Source organism: Typopeltis vanoorti, chromosome 13 (assembly GCF_054136105.1).
Source record: "Typopeltis vanoorti isolate ZY-2024b chromosome 13, IOZ_Tvanoo_1.0, whole genome shotgun sequence".
Lineage (NCBI taxonomy): Eukaryota > Metazoa > Arthropoda > Arachnida > Uropygi > Thelyphonidae > Typopeltis > Typopeltis vanoorti.
Window position 1 is genome coordinate 59,481,465 of NC_143561.1, and position 23,444 is coordinate 59,504,908.

A 23,444-nucleotide genomic window follows, 5' to 3' on the forward strand; every position below is an offset into this window, starting at 1 on the left:
ACTCGGCCGTAACATTGTTACAAAATATGAATATTATGTTGTTATTTGCGTATGTTCTTTTGGCCAGTTTGTTTGTTTTGTGGGTTGAAGAAATTCTTCCAACCTCCATATGAGACTGACAAATAGTTTTGTTATTTTGCAGGTTAACAAGAACTCATGTTTCACCAGTGCGAAACCCTGCTGTCTCCACATGACAGCGCTAATGGCAGCAGTTTAGAATTGGTTACTTCTATCCTTATTTTTATTGATTATTTTGTTGTTGTTGTAGTTACTCAAATTTCACAAAGTATTTGCATTATTAACAGTTATAGCATTATCTGAGCGAAATAGTCCCTTCTAAATTGCAGTCGACGTTCTTCTTCTTGACGTGATTTGGACTTGTCTTTTTCCTGGCAAAGGACACGAAGATCACATTATTCTCCTATATATTTGAAGTCACATCAAACGCGCGTAATTCGATGGGGTCAGATATATAAAATTTTGCTAGAACTTCCTGATCTTGACACATCTTGTATTTGACTTGAGAAGTAATAGTTTTGAGGCCTCAATGAATCATTGCATTGGCGACATCTACCCTGTCAATGAGAAAAAAATATATATGACGTCACGTTAGACTTCGAAGAGCAGTATTTTGTATTGAAATTGTTTGATGTTCAGTGAACAAGATGGTGGAGTATGAAATTGTCTTGGGTGATGAAGTGAAAAGTAATATTGAATTTTGTAAGTAAGACCTCATACTGTTCATTAAAAAAATGAAGCATTTTAACATGCTTTCATATGTTTATGTGGTACAGGTGTACCATAAGGTGTTGTATTATCATGAAAAACAAATGGATGTATACTCTGTGAAGTATGATGACCGGTTTGTTAGATTAGTGATAATTTAAAAAGACGTAATTGGCTTTCTTTTAAGCTGTATTATACACATACGTATATGTACTGTAACTGCATATATAGGCATGACAGAACATAGTTTTTTACTCCCCACCCCTTTTCTTTTTTGTGGTGTCTTTCAGACTCGTGGTACACAGGTTCATGTATAGGTTGTGCGGAGTGACATGTGTCTGACGTCGAGAATTTCTGCATTTTCCAAGTTGCGAATATATTATGAAATCGAAGGAGATCTGAATGTTAATGAATGGTATTATTTATTTATTCGGAGCTGTCTGAATTGTGAGTAAATTGCATCCTCGTTAGGATTTAATAACATAAAAATAGGCCAATGCCATTATGTTTGCTTTAACAATTTGAGCACCTTATTCGTGGTATGTCTGTAACCATTTGAATATCTTCAGTTCAATATCGCCATATACATACATACATACATACATACATATATATATACATATATATATATATATATATAGAGAGAGAGAGATGCAGTATTATATATGGTATTACAGTGTCACCAAATCGTACTATTAAGGGAATGGAAATTATTGCGATGGTTAAACATTTGTGATTCTATCATAGGTAGTCTTGCTGAAATCTTTATTGAAAGTTATGAATTCTCTCTCTTTTTTTTTTTCTTATCTATCTGATATGAGAAATTAAAAATCTTGTAGCACTTTAGGGCCATATGCTTATGTGGACAGGAATTATGAGAGAAGGAAAACCTATTGACATTCCATTTGAATAGGTGGAGGAGAAGAATCAGTGGGTTTGTAGATTTCCAATAGATATCATCTGCTTGTGATATTACAAGCTTAGCAAAAAAAAAAAAAAAAAAAAAAAGATATGAGGAACAGTAGATGATGCTATTCAGTGGACTATTTGAAAATATAACAGCACCCATAGAAGTTATTTCAACTATTTTCATTTTGCAGAAAGTATGTTTTGTTTCAGATTTTTTTTTTTTTTTTTTGCCCATGTGTTGCATTTCATCTGACACAAAAAATGCAGAACAAATTATGTTTAATTTTTTTAATAATCTCTCTCATTTCTTCGTAAGACATTTTCAGTCTCACATCCAACAAATAACCTCTTCCCACTGATGTGGGAAGAGGTTATTTGTTATTAGTCCAAGGTGGCATACTAGCAGTTGTCCTTTTTTTTTAAACAGAATTTATATTTCATGCTTCATAACTAAGTTTGTCAATTTGTTCGTTTGCTGGCCTGATCTGCTCATCAGCTAATAAGCTCTGGATTCGAATTCCACTATGAGCTTGGATATTTGCGATTATCTTTAGGTTCGAGATGAATTCGATCATCTCGAACCTAAAGATCTCACTCGAAATTCTGAGTGAGACCACTGCCTACTTATTTGAAGGCCTGAAATTGCATGAAAATATTTCATTCTTGTCTGTGGAGTAGCGTTTATGAAGTATGTGAAAAATAAGATAAAAATTAAGCAAAATTATATAAAGTAATAAAAATAGAAAACATTTTCCAGCCCATAGCATTAATAGACTACAACTATACAATTTCTTGTGGGTGGGTGTTGCATAAGAAAAAAAAAAAGAAAACTTTGCTAGAGGTAGTCTACACTATGATATGATTGAAAAATTTCACTGCTTGTACTCCACATTTTTATGGATTAAGATCTATAAAGATGGTGTTTCCCTTTCAGTGTTCTGATTGATGCTGGAATTGAGCGGATATCGCAGATCCTTCTTTTACTATGATTCTAACATAGTAAAGCTGATCATAATTCATTGTGGCTATTATAATTACAAAAAAAAAAAAAAAAAAGTGAAAATACTAGCATTTTCTCCTGTTCATGTATAGACGTGCAAGTGTATAGCTGACTCATTCTTATGTTCTTAATTTGAGTGTTGTAACCAATTCTTTTACCCTCTCCCTAAATGAATCTCATGTTATATTAGTGATTACAGTGCGTGAAATGAATTTTTAATAAATTATAATTTTACTTACATATGTTAATTTTTTTTTTTTTTTAAATTTTGATCACCATGTACATGGTGATTGAAATTAAAGTATCCCTGTTTAAGGCCTTGGGGAGCACCATCTGGTGATCCAAAAACTTTGTAGGAATACATTGGACATCATGCAGAAGTATTATCTGAGAAAAAAAAAGTAGTTTCAAAATTCACCACAAATGCATAGAATTTGCATATCATGCAACTCGACAGCTTCCAGTAGGATTTAAAAAGATGGACATGAGATTTTTTCCACCCTTTATTCTGGTTGTTAATACCATCCATGGTGATGGCACTACCCTTGCCCCCTATGTGCTTTGCTTGTGATTCTGTACTACCTTAAACAATTGCGATTCTGTTGCTGCACTCAACAAATTTCATTGCCTGAACAAATGTGGATTAGGTCCACATTTGCTATTTTTTGTGTGCTCTATTTTCATGTGCTCTGTGATGAGTGATTAGTTGTTTTGAAGAAATGGTATCGTTAGGAGTTAGGCCTGGCAGAAGTTGCAAACCAGTCAGTTCACAGTAAGTGAATGAAGTTGCTACTGCCGTTATGGATCAGGCTGCAAATAGCAGTGTTCATTCCTGCAGTGCATGTGCTGTATCAAGAGACATGGATGTGCCTTACACAACTGGCTGGAAAATTCTACAAAAGATTCTGCATTTCTCCCCATTCAAAATAACCTTGATACAGGAGTTGTTACCACAGGACTTTGAAAGTTGACTGACACATTCACTTTAGCATTCCTTGCTCAGGTGGAGTTGGACACTGCATGGCCATGGATGATTTTGTGGGGAGATGAGGCTCACTTTCAGCTTGAATGTACCTGTGTGTACATAGCCCATACCAAACAATTGTGAATACTCACAATTGTTTGGTATGGGCTATGCAAAACCCGCATGCAGTCCAACAAATTCCTTTGCTTTCACCTGAAGTTTTTGTGCAGGTTCACAGCTTCATTTATCATTGGACCATCGTTCTTTGAGGACATTTGCCACTCAGGGTCCCGTGACCTGTTCTGTTAATGCTGAGAGGTATCGCAATATGATAAACAATTTGTTGTGCTACAGTAGCACCTGTGCATTGATTCAGTAATTTTCGTGCAGGAAGGTGGGCCCTTCACACATCGGTCGATCTGTATAGGAGGTTCTTTGAGAACATTTCACGGAAGCCAGAGTGATCAGCCGTGCATTTCACAGTGTATGGCTGCCTCATTCACCTGATCTGACCCCCCCCCCCCCCTGTGATTTCTGGCTCTGGGGATTTCTCAAAGATAGGGTTTGTTGGGATCATCCTGATAACTTGCCAGGATGATCCCAATATAACACATAGTGTGCAACATCAGTCCCAACCAGCTGCATTTTGCCATTGAACACAATGTGCAAAGGATGCAGTTTGTGGCATACCAGGAAGGGCACCTTGAACAGTGCAGCCCATGAATGCATAATGGAAGTGAGTAAAAATGTGTTATTTATGCTTGTGTTGCTTTTCTCCTTCTTAGATATGCACAAAAAACACTCGGATATCGCTTCCACGTGACACAATGTATTTCTGCCAAGTTTCAGCATTTGGATCACTGGGTGGCACTCGACAAGGCCTTAAACAGGGTTACTTTAATTTTGATCACCGTATATTATGTCTACGACGTTTCAATAAAATGTCTAGTAACACTAATATACTCTCTCTCTCTCTCTGTTCCATTGGCTAATTTCGACTTGGATCATTTTGAGCAAACTTTATTCTCTTCAATACAACCTGACCAACCTTCTAGGTATGATATGTTGAGGATATATTTGCCAGATTGCAAATATATCATTGCTATATTGATGATATTTGCAATCTGATATATCATCAAAATATATTCACATTCTGACCTCATCCCAAAAATATACTCTGTGTTTCTGAGAAAGATAGTCTAAATTCTCATAAAATTTACCATGGAAATTTAAGAGGAGGGCAAACTGGCTTATTTGTTCTCCTGCTGGTGAACTTACTACTAACTCAACTTGTCATCCCTATCACAAGATACACATTATAAAGAATTTACCCAACCACGCACATGTTGTTTATTCCAGCCCTCAAGTCCTTCAGCTAGAAATTCATATCATCCAGAATATCATGCTAAAAAAAAATTTGTTTTCCAAAAGACAAATACAGCTGATCTTCAGTTCCAAGAAACTACAGAGTTCAAATTCCTTATATCTTCAGCATTTCTGAACCTATTTCAGAGATCTTAAAGAAATATAACTGAAATATAACTTGATGCATTTGTCATCAGGCATTTGCCTGATGAGAAATGTATCAAACAGTCATGTAGCAGAACTGTCAGTGTTGAGAAATGTAGCCTTCAGGATCCTTGAAATAGGTTCATCAATGCTGCAGATGTAAGAATTTGACCTCTGTAGTTTCTTGGAGCAGTATGGGAATCGTAGATCTGCTGTATTTCTTTTGGAAAACCACTTCCCAATTGTTATTTGGTGAAAAAAAAAGACCAATTTCCTGATCTTTCATCCTTATTTTTTTAATCCCCCCCCTCACTAACTATATAAAGGGTAGTGCGAATATTAAGTGATTTTACTACAAAAGTTAACAGAAAAATTACAGGTGCTATAGGTATTGTGGAAAGTTGATGTGTACATTGCAAAACCTGTGCTGCAGGTTGGATTTATGCTAGCCACACATGAAACTTACTTTGAATTTCTTCAATCCAAAGCTGTCATTCACAATATTTTCTATTGCTATATCTTAATTTTCTTTATTTGCATTTTAAATATATGATGTGAAATATGAAGTTTAAAAGCTACTAAACTTCTATCCATAAACATGATATTTAATTAAAATGTGTAATTGTGCAGTTCCATTTAATATATGTGATTTGCATTCCAATAAATGTAAATCTATAGTATGTTAGTACTATTCATGGGCTAAGGATTTTCTGTTTTTTTTATTAATTTTAGTATCCCTTTCCTTTTTGTATTTTTTTTTTGTTTTCATATTTTTGTTTGCTTTGAAAGTGTGTGTGTGTGTGTGTGTGTGTGTGTGTGTGTGTGTGTAGTATTAATATCCCCTTTCTAACTCTTCAGTTACAAATACAATGAAAATTTCAGTAAAAACAGCTATATTGATAAGGCAGTTGTTGATTACTCATCAGCCTCTGTATACAAATATAGCCTAGTCGTGAAGATACTTCATGTGCACACTTTGCTTACACTTGAGAAAAGGATTAAACAAGAATATTATTATTATTATTATTATTATTATTACATGACACCTCAAAGGAGTCCAAGGACTCAAGGGAGGGCATCTACAACTCTCCATCTCCACCAGTCAATCCACCAACTACAACAAACCCAACTATCATCATCATTCACACCAGCGCCGTCTACCGCCCATCACTACCACTAGTAATGGGCAGTAGATTTTCACAGACAGTCATGAACATCTATTCTCATGACGGGATTCGAATCCGCAGCCTTTTGGCTGGAGAGCGGATACGCTAACCACTCGGCCAACCAGGCTGGCCAAATGAAAACAAAACTACAGTTAGTGGTTTCATACTTCAAGCCAGAATATAATGTCATACAATTAACTTTCCCCTCAGTTATTCATAACTTTATACACTTGGCATGACAATATTGCAGTGCAAGGTCGGAAGATCTCAGAGACTTACTCCTTCTTTCCTTGGTCAGCCTACTGTCACTATTCTCCATATCCAGATACTTGTTGTGATCTTGTTATAGAAATAATCCATGTTGGAATTAAAGGTCTTCATTCCCCACTCTATTCAAAATTCTCAGCCTATATCTAAGCCATAGCTCACCACAAAAACTGTGCCAAGATGAGTCGAGAAAAAAAAACTTTGCAAGTGGCTTAAAACAAAAACTCCAGCTTCATTCATAGCCTACACTGAAGCCTGCAACACTAGTGAAACCATCATTAACAAATCAAGTCTGAATTGACTTTGAAAGGACTATAATGTAGAAAACTTTCCAGCTGTGCCAGTGACAGTTTTGCTTTTTGTGCCTCTCAATTTCTTATAACTTTTCTGTCTGCGTCTCCATCTCTTAAGATAAAGCTGACCTGGTGTCATTTTCACCAGGATTTGCCTTGATCAAAGCAAATCTAATACCTGGAACATTGCATCTCTCTGTGCTATTCTCTCAGAAGGGCATCAGAAGAATCCTGAATAGCCTGAATACTAAAAAAAAATAACTTCTGAAATTCTAATTCTGCTTAAGAGATATGCTTTTGAAGTAACACCTATTCTTTATTATCTGTACACTATATTATTACTCAGCTGCCATCCACCGTACAAGCATAGAAGCTAAGACTATATACATCACATTTCAAAAAAAAAAAAGTGCTTGCCATTAAACTGCTCACCTTGGTGTTGTCTAAAGTAATGGAGAAGGTCAACATCTGGTGAACTGTCAGCTAATCAATGAATACTAATCGAGATTTTGCTAATCAAGATCCATGCCATTTCTCCTTGCCCACATCATTTATCTCTGGATATGTCATGGTAAGATTTAGAGAAACCTATGCTATTTGCATTTCCAATGCATTTGATAGGATTTGGCATTCAGCACTTCTTAGTAAATTGCCATTTTATGTGGTCTGCTTTCTTTCCTTTGTAATTGAATAATTGTCAATTTTCTCTCAGGTTGTTCACTATATGTAATGGTGGAAGATGTTCTCTCTTCATATTTTCTTCTTAATGCAAGTGTTCCTCAGGGCCTTGTTATTTATCCCCTTCCTTATATGCATAAATGACTTGCTCTCACTGACTTCAAATCCTATTCATAGTTTTGCTGAATGGTAGCACTTTTCACTTATCCTATGCATGCAATAAACCTTGCAGTGCTCAAGCATCTCAAGCTATAAGATAATCTAAAATAAGTACTCTAAACACTCCACCATCCTTCAGCAAGGTGATGCCAACCTAGTCACTTTCAGTGCTTTCATAACACTCGTATTTTTTCTAGCAAGAAAGACACTTCTCTGTTACCTTTGACAATGCTTAACTTAACAGCCAAGACCAGATCTCTCTTATCTGACTGACTCTTACTTCTGGCATCTTTTTTATCATAATTATATCATTTCTATAGCATCCTTATCTTCCAAAATACATAGTATTCTGTGTAGCTCAAGACATTACTTTTCATCTGCCAAGTTACTCACTCTCCACACAAATCTCAAATCTTCCTGACCTTTAATTATTGCTTTTATGTTTCGGGTGATGCACCTAAAACCTATTTATAAACTTTTGATATTGTTTAGAAGCGAGTGGTTCAGTTGATTTACTACCTCCTCTCTCATATTCTTCAGCTAATCTTTTATAGTTTCTGTGTTGCATTCTCATTTTTTATAGGCATTTCCATGGTGTTCAACAGAACTATTGTTCTCCTCCTCCTTCCCAATTTCTGTTAAACTGAGGCAGTGAGCATAGTTGTCCATTCTTTGCATGGTTCATCTGCTGATTCACTGAACCTGCTACTTCTAGTAATCTTTCATTCCATCAGCCTCTATTTTGTGGAACAAACTACAACATGAAGTTTATTCTCAAAGTACTACAACCTCTTGCTCCTCAAAAGGAATGCGAACAGATTTTGTTCTTCACCTCATCCACATGACTTTTTTTTTGCTTATAGATTTTTCAGCCTTTCATATGGAAATCATTTAAAAAATTAAAATTTATTGCCCACTGGAATCTCAACAGCCAGTGGTGAAGTAAACTGTTAAGTTTGTGATATGGAAAAAAACTGCATATGAATTTTTGCAATCTCTTATTAAAAATAATGAAGCATCCTGCTCCAGTTTGTTAGGCATTAATTTACCTTATGATGACAAAATCCAAATACTGCAGGTTTTGGACCTGGGCTGGTTCTATTCTGCGTATGAAAAGTTTACCCATACTTATTAGGATAAATCAGAATTATTGGGAAAAAATGATTATATAGGATAAACCTTATGTGATAAGTGTGCTATAAATTTGATATTTGTTACTTTTTTTTTTCATTGAATGCTAAATTTTTACATGCAGTTTGTACTGTCATTGATGTAGAACTGTCATAATATCCAAATACTAACATTTCTAATCAAATATACTTTATACTAGTGTGTTTATGTCCTCCAGCAGCAACTGTTTTTTAAAAAAAAGTCTGTTCACTGTATTTGCACAAGTATCGATTGTGTTGCTATTGTCAATTGCAGTATGATAATTTGTCAGTTAGACAGCAACGGCAGCCTCTTTTACAATGATATCTTTATGGGGATAATACTAAAAAAAAGAATATTCATCTTCATTGACTTTAAATACAGTAAGATTAGGAGTCAAGCATTTACTGTATTTGCACAGGTGGTGTCAGTCTCAGTATGGTCTATGAGACTTGTGTCAAACAGCAGCTGTAACCACCTTTACAATGGTACATTGACAACCTTTTTAGTCCATGTATATTTTTTGCATGTATTTTTTGCAGCTGTTAAATTTTTTCATTTTTAATGAAACATTTTAATGACAATTTAATTGCAGGTTGAGTTGTATATTTGTGGCGATTTTTTTTTTATTTTTTTTTATTTTTTTATGAAAGCTGTGAATAAAATGATTTTGAATAACTGTGGTTCATTATGTTAGGAGAAAATAGCAAATAAATAAACAGTGAAGCTACAAGCAGGTAACAATAACTATATTAAATGTTTGTAAAAGACTAACAGTAGAATGCATATGTGTGTGTGTGTGTGTGTACATACTGTGTTGTATCTTGAGAATTAGTGACATGATACATTCCACCAAGGTCTGCATGCATCTGATGTTTTAGGAGAGAAGAGCAGTAGGATAAGATAATGCTGCTTTTTTTTTTTTTTGTTGTTGCATTGGTGTGTGTGGATTTTTTAGCACTTCACATGACTCTGTAAAAGCTCTAGAGTAGAAATTACAGTCCATATAGGTCATTTCAGTTTTTTGCCACAATCTCTACTCCAGAGCATTTACAGAGTCATCTTAAATGCTAAAAACTCCACACCAATGCAACAACAACAAAAAAAAATGATCTTGCATCAAAGTCTAGTTTTCTTTCACAAAAAATTTTACACATGCAGACCTTGGTAGCATATATCATAATCATCAAGATGTAACATAGTATTCATGCACATTTCATTGTTAGTCTTTTCAAAAAATTTGATATAGTTATTGTAACATGAGCTTCAATGTTCATTTATTCACTATTTTTTTTCTGATAAAGTGAACCATAGTTGTTCATGAAACTAGTAGTATGAAAATAAAAATATTTTTATTTTCTACCAATTAGTTCTATGTGGTAGGCATATTAGCCTTAATATCACTGGCAGAAGAACTAGAAAAGTACATGTACATAATTGGTGATATTGAGATGAAGACCAGTGAAATCCTGCTACATAATAAATATAGGCTGTTATATTCAATTACTGATGATCGAGAAAGGAAGACTACATAGCATTCAACACCAAATATAAAGATTAATTTTTTGATTGATAGGCAGTTTCAAGTAGAGATATGTTGCCAATGAAAATTTTTGTATTTGTCGTACAGAGAATTCTACTAAGGAAGAAGTGGAGAAATTTCTTGAGAAATTTCTGAAAAAGAAAATGGAAAAAGCTGGTTCTTGTTGGAGACAACAGGATAGGAAATGAATCCCAGGCATAGACATATATTTTAGGAAAATTTGGAGAATGGATCAGAACTAATGATAATGGTAAGTGCTGCTAGATTTCTGTTCAGGAAATGGACTAGTCCTCACTAACAGCATGTTTCAACATAAAGATGTGTACAAATTCACATGAAGAGAAGACATCAGAAAAAAAGTTATCGCTTATATTATCATTGACAGTGATATCTTCACACTGGTTTGAAATTGGAAGTGATCATCACTTAGTTTTAAACAGAATACAAATGAATATTATATCGAAAAGAAAATATGTAAGCAAGTTTTAAACAGAATTAAAGTCAAGCAGCTTTTACAAGAGAACTACTCAATTATACAAATGTTATTCAAGAAAAAAATGAGAGTTTGTAAACTAGAAGCAAGTCTTGAAGTTCCATTGGCAAACTCTGAAGAAAACATTAATTCAGCTAGGAAGGCATGTGGTGAAATTGTTTAAGGATAAAAAAATCAGAACTCCATGGTGGATGTAAGAAGGTAGAGGCAGTCATTGGAAAGAAGAAAGCAGATTGAAAGCTCTTCTTGTAAGTAAAGTCAGCATTAAAAGAATACAGAGAAAAATGTAAGAAAGGCATGCATAAAAAGAGCTAAACCAATGTAATGGAAAGACATTATTAAGAATATGGAAGATAAATATCAGGAAGGCAGCAAAATGTTCTGGATGCCATTGAAAAAAATCTTATAAAAGAAGGAAAAAGTACAGTAAAATGAATCATAGGTGATAAAGAAAAATGAAAGCTGAAACTAAAGATATTCTGGATATTTGGAGTAATTTCTTGGCCTGGTTGGCTGAGTGGTTAGTATATCCACTCTAGCCAGCAGGCTGCAGGTTTGAATCCTGCCATTAATATGGATGTTTGTAATTGTCTTTAGGTGGTAGATGAGTTTCATTGACCTTGTGTGAGACCACCTTCCTGCTTAGTGAAGGTCTGAAGTGGCTTGAAGAAAGGTTCTGTGTTTGGTCTCTAGAGCTGGCTTTCCATATGAGGTAAAAATGAATAAAAAAAATACAAAAGCAAATTATAAAAAATTAATAAAAATATCCTTAGCCCACCCACAGTACTAATGTACTGTGGGTGGGCTAAGGTTTACAAGATTTTTTGGGTTCCCAGGAGTCACATAAAAAATTATTTTGAAAGCCTGTTAAACGACACAGGCAGTGACAAAAAAGTGATGGTAAAAAATATTTAAGAGAAGTGTAATCTGGAGTTAATACTTAGATGATATCAACCAGAAATACTCAAATACCGATATATAAAAGCTTTACAATGGCTATGCTTGCATAATTTAGATGGTCAAATTCTGGATGATTGGAGTAGAGCACTGATAGATCCCATCTGTAAAACGTGAAGTAAAACTGAAATTTGAGAATTATGGAGGAATTTCCTTACTAAGAGTTCTAGGTATGGCTTATGCAAGTGTACTTGAGAACAGGTTAAGAAAAACGATGGAAGAGAAACTTGAAGAAGCACAAATTGATGTTCAGGCCAAATAAGTGTCAGGATCAGATTTTCACTTTATACCAAATAGTTGAGAAATCATAAGAACATGACAAGGATGTGTTTTTTTTATTGATCCCATACATGAAAGTTATAGGTTGAAGGACCTATAAGCACATTATTAGTGCTCTCTGGAGTGTAGGTGAGGTTTGAAGAGTTGCAGTTGTTTGGAAATACTTCTTTCAGTAGGATTTCTAGAGAATGGAAGTAGATAGAATGAAAGAGGAAGAAGAAAAGCAGGTTTAGTGTGTCTGTAGTTGTACAGCAAAAGGATACTGCTGTAGATGCCCTTTGTAGATCTGAAAAAAACCATACAACAAGGTGCCAAGAGAGAAGCTTTTCCAAATACTGCAGATTATGGGTTAAATGGAGCATTTAGAATTGAAGGAAGTACAAGGAAGTGGTTTGGTGTATAATCAGATTTAAGGGTGTGCACTGTCTTCACTGTTATTCATCTATATGGATCATGTTATGAAACATAGTGGCATTAAACTTGATGTTAAATGTAAGATATCAAACTTAGTTTTATAGAGATGTTGTATTTCCTTTTTACAGATGTTGTATTCCTAAACAAATCTGGGTAAGTTGCTGAGTTTCTCTAAATAAATTGAATAATAGCAGAAGAAGACTAAGATATAGATGAATTGTGCAGTCTGAAGTGCCACCTAGAAGATAGAAATATAAAATTGTATTTTGAATGCTGACAAATGATAGATGAATTTGGAGGAAAATCATTTTCAGTGGAAAAGAAATAAAATATTTCAGCTGTTTAGTCACAGTTTTTAGAAAAGATGGTAAATTAAATATGGGAATGGACAGTAGAATAAGCAAAACTTGTATGGTGGTGTTGCCAGTTGAATAAATTTATACGAAATTAGCCAAAACACTGAACTAGCAGCAGTACAAAAAAAAATTTTCATACTAATTTTAATTTATCGATATGACAGTTGGTTAAAAATAAAACATCTGATTAAAGACGAGACTCTACAGAGTTCTTGGGATAAATTAGGGGATTGAATCAATGGATCATATTAAAATTTAAGATACAAGGAAGGAATTTGACATTGTTAGCATTAAGAATGTGTGAGCAGAGGTTATATGATTCAGCACCATCTAATGACATAAAAATGATTATTGAAGATTTCATTACCAAGGTTGAACAGGAAGATATTTACGAAGGAGCAATTCAAAAAATTCTAATTATAACGGAGAGAAACTGATGATTTTACTATAAGTAAAAATATGGTTATCTCCTCTACATGGTTTTTTATATTTTTTTATTTTTTACAAATCCATGTACTTTTATAAAGACATAAAAGTACATGGATATCCCCATATGGTATAACATTTAATCAAATTGATCATATGCTTATAGATAAAAGATCGGTATCAACTATTATAGATATAAGATCACATAGAGGAGCTTGGTGATTCAGATAATTATCTGGTAAAAATTAAATATAGATGTAGAATCTCAGTAAAGAAATGAAAGCGCACTTAAGTTTAACTTGCAGAAGCTTAAAGAAATTGAAGTTAAAACCAATTTCCAGAACATAATTAAAGAAAAAAATAGAGGCCAAAATTATAGGTATAGAATAGGATATAGAAAGAAGCTGGATATACACTAAACAATGGATTTCCTCTTGTGAATACTGAAGAAACTCTGGGATTTTAAATTAAGAAAAAGAAAAGATTCGATGAATGTGCTCAAGCAGTAATAAAAAGAAATTATTATTACACCCTCCACGGAGTCGGCAGACTCATTGTGGGATATTCATTCAACTGACAACATATTTATCATATAGAATCTTAAAATCCTTAATACTCCTTGCATTAACAATACATTCTCGTAATGCGTTCCATTCACTTACAATTTTCCATATAAAAAATCTACTCCTCACACTCCTCTTCACCACACTTTTACATAACTTCCAGGGATGACCTCTGGTTCTTCTCCTCTCACCTTCTCCTCTTTATAATCCCCTATGGATTAATCTGATAAAATCCTCTCACTAACTTAAATGTCTCTATCACCTCTTTTCCCTCCTATCCACCAAACTCTGCAATCCACATTTCTTCAACCTTTCTTCATAGCCAGCACTCCAAAGTTCCGACATTATGTTCGTCACTTGTCTCTGGACCCCCCTCCAATTTGTCCACATCACATTTAAAACCACGTGACCAGATCTGAGCACCATAGTCCAAGTGTGGTCTGACCATTGCCTTATAGAGTGGCACAACCACTTGTTATCCCAACATGTTAGAGTACTTCTTATCATAGCAGTGCTATGATGTGCAGCCTTTTCAACACTAGCAATGTCTTCTAAACTTCAGTCAACTTCAACCATTACTCCCAAATCTCTAATCTCATCTGCTTCCTGCAGTACGGCACCATCAAATATATAGTACACAGCCTTATATTTCTGCAGTCACTTGTCTCTGGACCCCCCTCCAATTTGTCCACATCACATTTAAAACCACGTGACCAGATCTGAGCACCATAGTCCAAGTGTGGTCTGACCATTGCCTTATAGAGTGGCACAACCACTTGTTATCCCAACATGTTAGAGTACTTCTTATCATAGCAGTGCTATGATGTGCAGCCTTTTCAACACTAGCAATGTCTTCTAAACTTCAGTCAACTGTCAACCATTACTCCCAAATCTCTAATCTCATCTGCTTCCTGCAGTACGGCACCATCAAATATATAGTACACAGCCTTATATTTCTGCAGTCCAAAATGCAATGCCTTGCACTTATTGATATTAAAACTACAACCCCCACTCCTTTGTCCAAGTAAAAAGTCTATTCAAATCTTCCTGAAGGGAATTAACATCAGTAGTGCTACTTATAATTCTTCCCAACTTTGCACCATCAGGAAACAACTGGAGATCCCCAGTTAGTCCACATGATATACCATTTACAAACCAGTTAAACAGCAGGGGCCCCAAGAACAGAACCCTGGAGCATGCCACTGGTCACCTTCCTTTTTTTGAGACACTGCTCCATCATACACAACCTGTTGGTAACATTCAGAGAGCCATTCTGATTCATCTAACCAATATACTATCTATTCCCCTCCTTTACAGCTTGTACATCAATTTATCATGTGGTAATCTATCAAACACTTTTGCAAAGTCCAAGAATATCACTGTATATGATTCTCCCTTATCTAACACACTTGTTACCTTATCATAAAATGCAAGTAAATCACTAAAACGGGCCCTACCCTTTACAAAGCCGTGCTGACCATCATAAAGAATGCTATATCCATCAACCCAATTCTGTATTCTATTCCTTACCAATCTTTCCAATATCTTGACAACAACTGCAGTTATACAGACTGACCTATAGTTAGCCTGTGGAATAGTACTATTTTGCCTTTTTTCCACTCCTTAGGAATCCTACCCACTGCAAGACTTTCATTAAATAACCAGGTCAAGGCCATAGTCAACTGTGTTGCACATTCCTTAAGAATACATGGTGATATGTCATCCATTCCCACAGCCTTATTAACATTCAACCCAACCAACATCTGATACACCTCTGATTCTTTCACTTCCAATTCTCCTAATACTTGCTTCTCTTCTATATGTTGCACAGTGTCATTTACACCAGTATGATATATGCTGATAAAGTGCTAGTTCAATAATTTTGCTATATCCTTGCAGCTGTTAATCTGCTGCCATGACTATTTACCAGTGTTAATCTGCCATAATTATTCTTCCTCTTGCTTGCCAAGTAGCAGAAAAGTTCCCTTGAGTAACCTTGGCCTGAACAGCCAATCTCCTCTCATACTGCACCTTTTCTTTCTTTACCATGCTCATTACCTTTCTAGCCTGTACTTTATACTCTTCATGGATCTGATCACCACCAACTGTCTTGTACCTCCTCCATAACATTTTTTTTTCCCAGCACAGCTTGATTGATTTCACTGTTCATCCATTTTATTCCTACTCTATTTACTTGCTTAACCCTTGGTATGCAGTCATACGTTGCTTTTGTCAGATACTGCCTCGTGAGTTTCCATGCATTGTCAACATCTTTTCTGCTCAGCTCATCTACCCAACATACTGATGCTGACTATAGAGCTGCATATAATCACCTGCTTAATACTTCCACATCAATCCATTTTTGGCAGTGACCTTTTCTTGTTTCATCACTTCCCAAACAAGTACCTCATGATCACTCTCACCAACTGGTGGCAGTGTCAACACTTCATTAACAACTACATCTTGTGAAGTTATCACCAAATCCAAAACATTAAGCCTCTAGTTGCTTCAATTACATGCTGCTTAAGATACTTATCTTTCAGAAATTCCACAAACTCACTCTCCTTGTTCCCATACACTATCTCTTCCTTCCATTCTATATTCCTGTAATTAGTCTCTCATCAGGATCACCTTCTTTTTACATGCCAACTAATTTGCTTGAACATTTCACAATCAGTATTCTCTGCATTCCTTGGTCTGTAACAGCATCCTATTAGATATACTAACCTGTTTATTTCAACTTCACACCACACAGATTCAAAATCTGTGCATGCTCTATCAACTTCTACACTTTGTGGACACAATTCCTCTTCAATCATTAACAGCATCCCCCCCCCTTCACATTTCTCATTTCTATTCTTCCAGAAAATTATATATCCTTCTAATTCTATCGCCAACATCACATCCTCCTCAGACAACCAAGTTTCACTCATTCCAATTATTTTTGGATATATAGTCTCAATCAATGCAACAAATTCAGCTCTCTTGTTTCAAATACTCTTTACATTTGTGTATAAACATAACAATCCCTATGTGTTTTGAGGCTATTCTACCAGCACTAACATTGTCTATTCTAGCTGCTAGAAATAAAGTATACAAAGAATTTACTGCAAGACCAACTAAGATTAAAGAAGGAAAATATGAAGAACTGAGACAAGGCAGATAAAATCTGTCGAACAAAGAGAAGGTCAGTCCTTAATGAAATGATATACACAATAGAATAAGAAAGAAAGAACAAGGGTGGTCTTAGACAAGTTAATAATACATTTAAGCAAATTAAAGAAGAATATAAGCTTAGGCTAGATATGAGAGATCAACAAGGAGACATGCTAACAAACACAGTAAAAAAACTGATGGAGAGAATATTTCCATGAATTGTTGAATAAGAACATTACCTAGGAATAGATAAAATCCTTGCTGAGTTACTGAAAGCAAGAGGAAAGAAACTAAAAGACAAATTATATGAATTTATTTTAACCATATGGCAGAAAGAGCAAATGCAAAGGAATGAAGAAAGAGTGATCTTCTTGATACATAAGAAGAATGACAAAACAGTTTGTGAAAATTATAGGAGTATTTCTCTGTTATGTACAAAATACATAGTATTTACCTCTGTTTTGAAGAACAGATTTAACTCATTTATGGAGAAGATAATTTGGTGTCTGTTAGGGAGATTTCAGGAAAGGTAAATCCCTAATTGATTAGGTACATTAGAGAAATTTTGGAAATTTGATATAAATATTCATCAGTGTGTCAGCAAGCATATGACAACATTAATAGAGGAAAATTATAGGACATTATGATATAGTTCGCCCACCGTTTGTAGGTCCCTGCTTCGCATCTTTCCAAGAATAGTCGATTCATGCTGAAGGGGAGAAAGAAATGAAGGATGTCCAAATTGGTCGCAACACGCGAAATCATGTGCTTTATAGGTAAAATTTTTCAACTGTTATACAAGCAACATAGTTAACTACAATAATCATAAAAGAGAAGTTAATTTTCCGACCGGTAATAATAAACAACTCATCCCACAATACAGACTGATTACCCTATTATCGGAATGGATTCTCCTTTTTCTGGGATGCGCAGAAGTGTCGAAGGATCTCTAATCGGTGGGCGAACTATACATTTTGAAATAACATAAGTTAGTAAGACTTGCAAGGTTAACAGTGGAAAATTGAGATGCTTAGGCTAAAATATAAAATAATTTAACAGATTCCTTTCCAACAACTTAACAATTAAAACAAGGCAGTTGTCTAACTTTAATACTTTGTAACTTGGCTTTGGAATCTGTTATCTGATCGTTGCCAGTAGATGTTAAAGTTGCTGATAAACAAATCAGTGCAGATTGTAGCATATGCAGATGACATTAACATCATGTCAAGAACCAAACTGGAAGCAGAAGAAATGTATTTGGAACTAGAAAATCAGCACAAGAGGAGGAGCTAAGAATTAACAAAAAAACAAAAAATGATTAATACCAGGAAAAATCAGTTAACTGATTGATACAAGTGTGAAAATTGGGAATCTTGAAAATGAAAAAGTGGAACCATTTAAATATTTAGGAGTAATTATTACTAGCCAACCAAATGAGACGGTGGAAGTATAGAATCGATTAGAGGTAATATAATAAAATCAGACTTGCTGTTCTCTGTCTCTCTTATGTGTACTCAGTTCAAACGATATTCATTGGAAGACTAAAGTAAGACTATACAAATTAATAATTTGTTCAGTTGTTACCTATGGATGTGAAACCCAATATTTATGGCAAGGGTAAAAAATTTGATTTCAGCTTTTGAAAGGAAAATCCTAGTGAATGATAAGGGTCTCTGGAGATCAGAACAACCAGAGAGGGCACAATATGTTTTTTGTATGGAAAATGACAGTATTCTTAAGAAGTATTATTGGTAAAAGACCAAAAGAAAACCAGAAGATGATGGATAGACACTATTAATCAAGATTCTATTCCTATTCCCTCAGCCATAAGGCTGTTGGGGGTAGCTATATCTACCATACTAGGGAGATGATTATGTGCAAGGTGGTTTCCTGTACTATATTTTATGACTGTAGCCATGTGTTCATGGGACTGGTTTGCCTGTTTTGAGGACTGAAAAACCCGAGTTACCGGGAGGAAAAAACCCTCCACCTCCATATGATACCGCTTAACTCATGGGAATATAACCCAGGTCTTTCTGACCAAAGGACTTCATCTATACTAGTGATTCCCAACCTTTTTCCACTTGCATACCCTTTTAAACCCATTTTTATAAATTGTACCCCTTGTACAATTTATTTGTTTTTCTGCCATTACTGATTATTTTTCGTGTACCCCTGAATGGCCCAGCACTATTGATTGCTGAGAGAGAGAGAGAGAGAGGAAGACTTGCAAAAGTTAAGAGAAAATTAAATAAAAAATTAAAAATAAAAGTAGAAAACTAAATTATACAATGCCAAATGTTACACTTATTCAGGACACCACAGAGGATGGAAAATGCAGGAGGTTAGGTGAAGATTAAAAATTGCAAAATCAACTTAACAGAAGAAGAATATACTAACATCAGGAGAAATAAACGAACAAAAAAAAAATACCGGATTAAGAAGGATAAATACTTTATATTAGCTCTAATTTTCCTTACTGAGCAGAAACATGGACAATTAAAAAGAAAGACAGTAGAAGGATTGTTGTTGCTTTTGAGATATGAATGTGTAGAAGAGCATCGAAGATAGATCTCATGGATTCAGAAGATGAGGAGCAAAGTAGTTTTGGAGATGATGGATACTAAAATAGAACTAATAAAAAACATATAGAAAAGAGAAATATCATATATCGGTCATATTGTGAGGCATAAGATTCACCAAGATTTATTACAGGGGAAGAATTGAAAACAAGTGAAACAAAGGAAGACATCATTGTACATAGCAAAGATGTAATGAACATAAAAGATGTAAAGGGTAAACTATGCAGAGAGCAAGAGAGCAGCTGAAGGCAGAAATATATGGAAATTCATAATAGCGATCCTCCTAGAAGGAGATGATACTTGACATGACATCTGCCAAAGTTGACGAATGAAGAAGCATCTAAAAAATTAGATTTATCCATACAGGTAAGATGTGGTTCCACATTTTAGTTTTTGAAATTTAGGGGATTTTTTTTAAAATAATTATAGAAATCACTTTATAATCTCCATGAATTATCCAAATTCATATTTGTACCTAGATATAGGTAACGACTATGAAATGTGTTCAAGATTAGTTTTATGTTTGCGAGGGAGGAAACTTGAGTATGCGTGGGTGGAGTATCATGCAGCCACAGTCTGAGATTACCACTGTGATAAACTTTTGTGTTTTACTAAATTCGCTACCCACATAATACGTTGAATTGTTGTAGCAAGTAGTCAGGCAACTTCATGATTCGGCTACTTGTATATGGATGTAGATAACTTTAAATCAGATTGCTGCAGTATCCCCTAATGTGCAGCACACTTCCTTTTAGATGTGTGTGTATTACCCTGCACACTATTGAGACCAATTTCAGCTACTTTAGTGAGGTATGATCAGCAGAAATGAGACCTGTAAAGATACCGAGGGCTAAATCAATGGTAAGAGTTATATTTCCATATACAAATAGGCAAATGGTGTATTACCATATTATCAAATTCTCTGGATGAGAAATTGTTGTAGCAAGCTTATCTGCTTAGTTTAAAATTATACTCGAAGGAAATATTCTTTTTTTTTATTTTATTTTTTATCCTTCACCCACTCATGAGTAAACAAAAGTCCTATGAAGTTTAATCATTCATCATCATGTGTCGTCTCTCTCTAGGAGGTTGACTACCATCTCTCTCCGCCAACTTCATTCCTATGCTTGCCTTGCACATTCCTCACATCACATATGACCACTTCGAGATTGCTATTCCAAATAATTCTTTGTATTCCTCGTTCCCTCTTTTCCTCTTCTGTTCCTGCCAGGACTGCTTTTTGTAGGCTGTTATGTCTTAGCAAATGTCAGAAATATTTGGCCTTTCTTCTTTTGATAGTTTTAAGAAGACTTCTTTTTTTTTCTCCTGTCATTTGTAGAACTTCTGCATTCATTTTCTTCTGAGTCCATGATACCTTCATAATTCTTCTTAAAATCCATGCCTCAGAAGCTTTAATTTTATCTTCTTCCTTTAATATTGTCCATGTTTCAGCCCCATAACAACCTTATTCTCATTTTTATGCCCAAATCTCTAGATGTCAGGACATTTTTCATTGTGTTGAATTTCTCTCTAGTTATTTCAATTTTTCTTTTTATTTCTCTTGTGCTTCCATCTTCTGTTATTAAGGTGCCAAGATACATAAATTTGTCTACTTTCTGAATAGGTATGTCATCTATTTTGATATAAATTTTAGGTGCTTTTTTCCTGGTTATTGGCGTTGTCCTGGTTTTCATTGGATTAAAAAGCAAACAATATTCTTTGCTCATAACTCTTACATTTTGATTAGATTTTCTAGATCTTTTTTATTTTCTGCCAACAGAACTGTATCATCAGCATATCTTAGATTGTTTGCTCCTTCCTCCTTTTGATCCTCCTTTTATGTTTTCAACTGGTATATTTCTTCAGTATATAAATTAATGAGTATCTAGGATTGTATACATCCTTGTCATACACCTCTTTGGATTGCAAATTCTTTAGACATCTCATCGTCAACTCTTATTGCTACTGTTTGTTCCCAGTATAGATCTGTTAACAGCTTTATATCATTTCAATCCATTCCAATTTTATTGAGACTTGATCAGTTTCTTTTTTGATTGAATCAAAAGCTTTTTTGTAATCTACAAAGCATTTATAAATATCTATTTTTTTCTAGATATCTTTCTATTATTGTTCTTAGAGTGAAAATATCTCTTGTTTCGTGTTTTTCTTTCAATTCAAATTGATTCTCACCTATTTCCCAGTTGAATTTTCTTTTGTTTCTTTGCAGAATAATTTTTATCAGTATTTTAGCTATGTGGCTCCTGATGCTGATTGTTCTATACTCTGAGCATTCTGTAGCATTGTGCTTTTTTTTCTGGAATGGGTACGAAGATAGTGTCTGAGGTCTTTTGGGAGATATCTTGTGTTGTAATTTTGATCATTATGAGTGATCTATACCTAACTGCTACAGTAGTTATGATACTTCATTTTAAATTCGTTTTCAACTACAGTTAATCTTCTATGGCATTGCATTCCATTCATATGGAATTCAATGCAAGCTTTATTACTAAAGCTAATCAGCACAGCATCAAACATTTTTAGAGGAGGCTTTTGGTACACTACTCCATATGTGAGACCAGTATTCTAGGGTGGAGTGGAAGTGGGATTTATATAGTGTAAATAGTTGCAGAGGTGAGAAAAGAACACCTAATTTTTTGGTTGTGGCTGTGATGTGCTTATGTTCAGATAGGCTAGCGATATGTCATTCTGAGAAGAGATATGTCTAAACTTGCATGGAGATATGAGTATTGTCCAAGGCAAGAGGAAATGAAGTGCAGTCTTTCTTGTCTAAAGCAAGAGTTTGTTTTGGTGGCATTGAAGTTGACAAGGTTGTCCTCACCCCCACTGAAATATAGTAAGGAGATAAGCATTTAGGAAACTGATTATTGAAGATCTTCTGCTTGGGATGTATGGACATAGCAAGGTTTGTCAAATGAAAAAGATGAAGTCTACTATCATCAGCAAAACTGAATAGGATTTTGAGGATAGTGATAGGTCATTTATGTATTAGAAAAAAGAGCATGGCGAAAGTACAGAACCCTGGGATCCTCTAGCATTCATGAGGAAATCTGAAAAGATGCCATGACACATATCGAACAACCGTAGGAAATTATCAATCTGTTTTGAAAAGGGTGGAAGGTAGCCATGCAATGGTAATTTTAAGTGGCCTTTGCTAGACCTGATCCAAATATGTGGGACCAGTATTCTAGGGTGGAGTGGAATGTGGGTGATGTTGGCAAGGAGATTTGCTGTAGACTGAGTGGCAGAATCCATATTAGCAGTCACTGATTAATTGGCTGGCTTCTAGATTGTGAAGGAGTTGATTGTTAGTGACATTCTCTATTGTTTTTGATAGAACTGTGGTGAATGTAATGTGAGTTCATGACTGGCTTTTATTTCCTTCCTTTGGAATTGGTTGGATATAGGCTAGTTCCCTTACTGAAGGGTCGAGACCAGATGAACATGAGAGATTGTAAAGATATGAGGTATGGGTGTTGATTCAGGAGCACAAGTTTTAAGCACAACTGGGAAAGTACCATCAGGACTAGAAGCTATTCAGGATTTTTTTTTTTTTTTTTTTTTTTTTTTTTTTTTTTTTTTTTTTTTTTGGATAAAAGTCTAGAGGACACATGCAATGTGCATTTCTTGGTAATGCTTGGGGCACTTTGTCTTGACCAGCAGTGTGGAGGCAAAGAATGATGCTGTGAGATCAGCATTCCTTGTCTTTGGTTGATGTTGCAGTGGAGAATAGTTGGAGGTTGTACTTTCTGGCGAGCATATCATGAGGAATGTTGAAAGAAAATAAAGCATATGGAGTGAAAGAGTAGTGGGAGAAGCATTACTGGTTAGCATTTG

The 23,444-nt window shown here is 34.9% G+C and overlaps 1 protein-coding gene across 10 annotated transcripts in view; it reads left to right on the top strand.

Annotated features, from left to right (window-relative positions):
• Positions 1-623: 623 nt before the first annotated feature.
• LOC150100204 (uncharacterized) overlaps positions 624-23,444 on the top strand; it is a 566,343-nt gene continuing 543,522 nt past the window's right edge. For 9 of the 10 annotated variants that reach the window (XM_090402864.1, XM_090402869.1, XM_090402857.1 and 6 more), the window contains exon 1: positions 624-720. The gene's annotated coding sequence lies outside the window, so the exon portion shown is untranslated. The remainder of the gene's footprint in view (positions 721-23,444) is intronic. The other variant, XM_090402865.1, reaches the window with a different exon arrangement.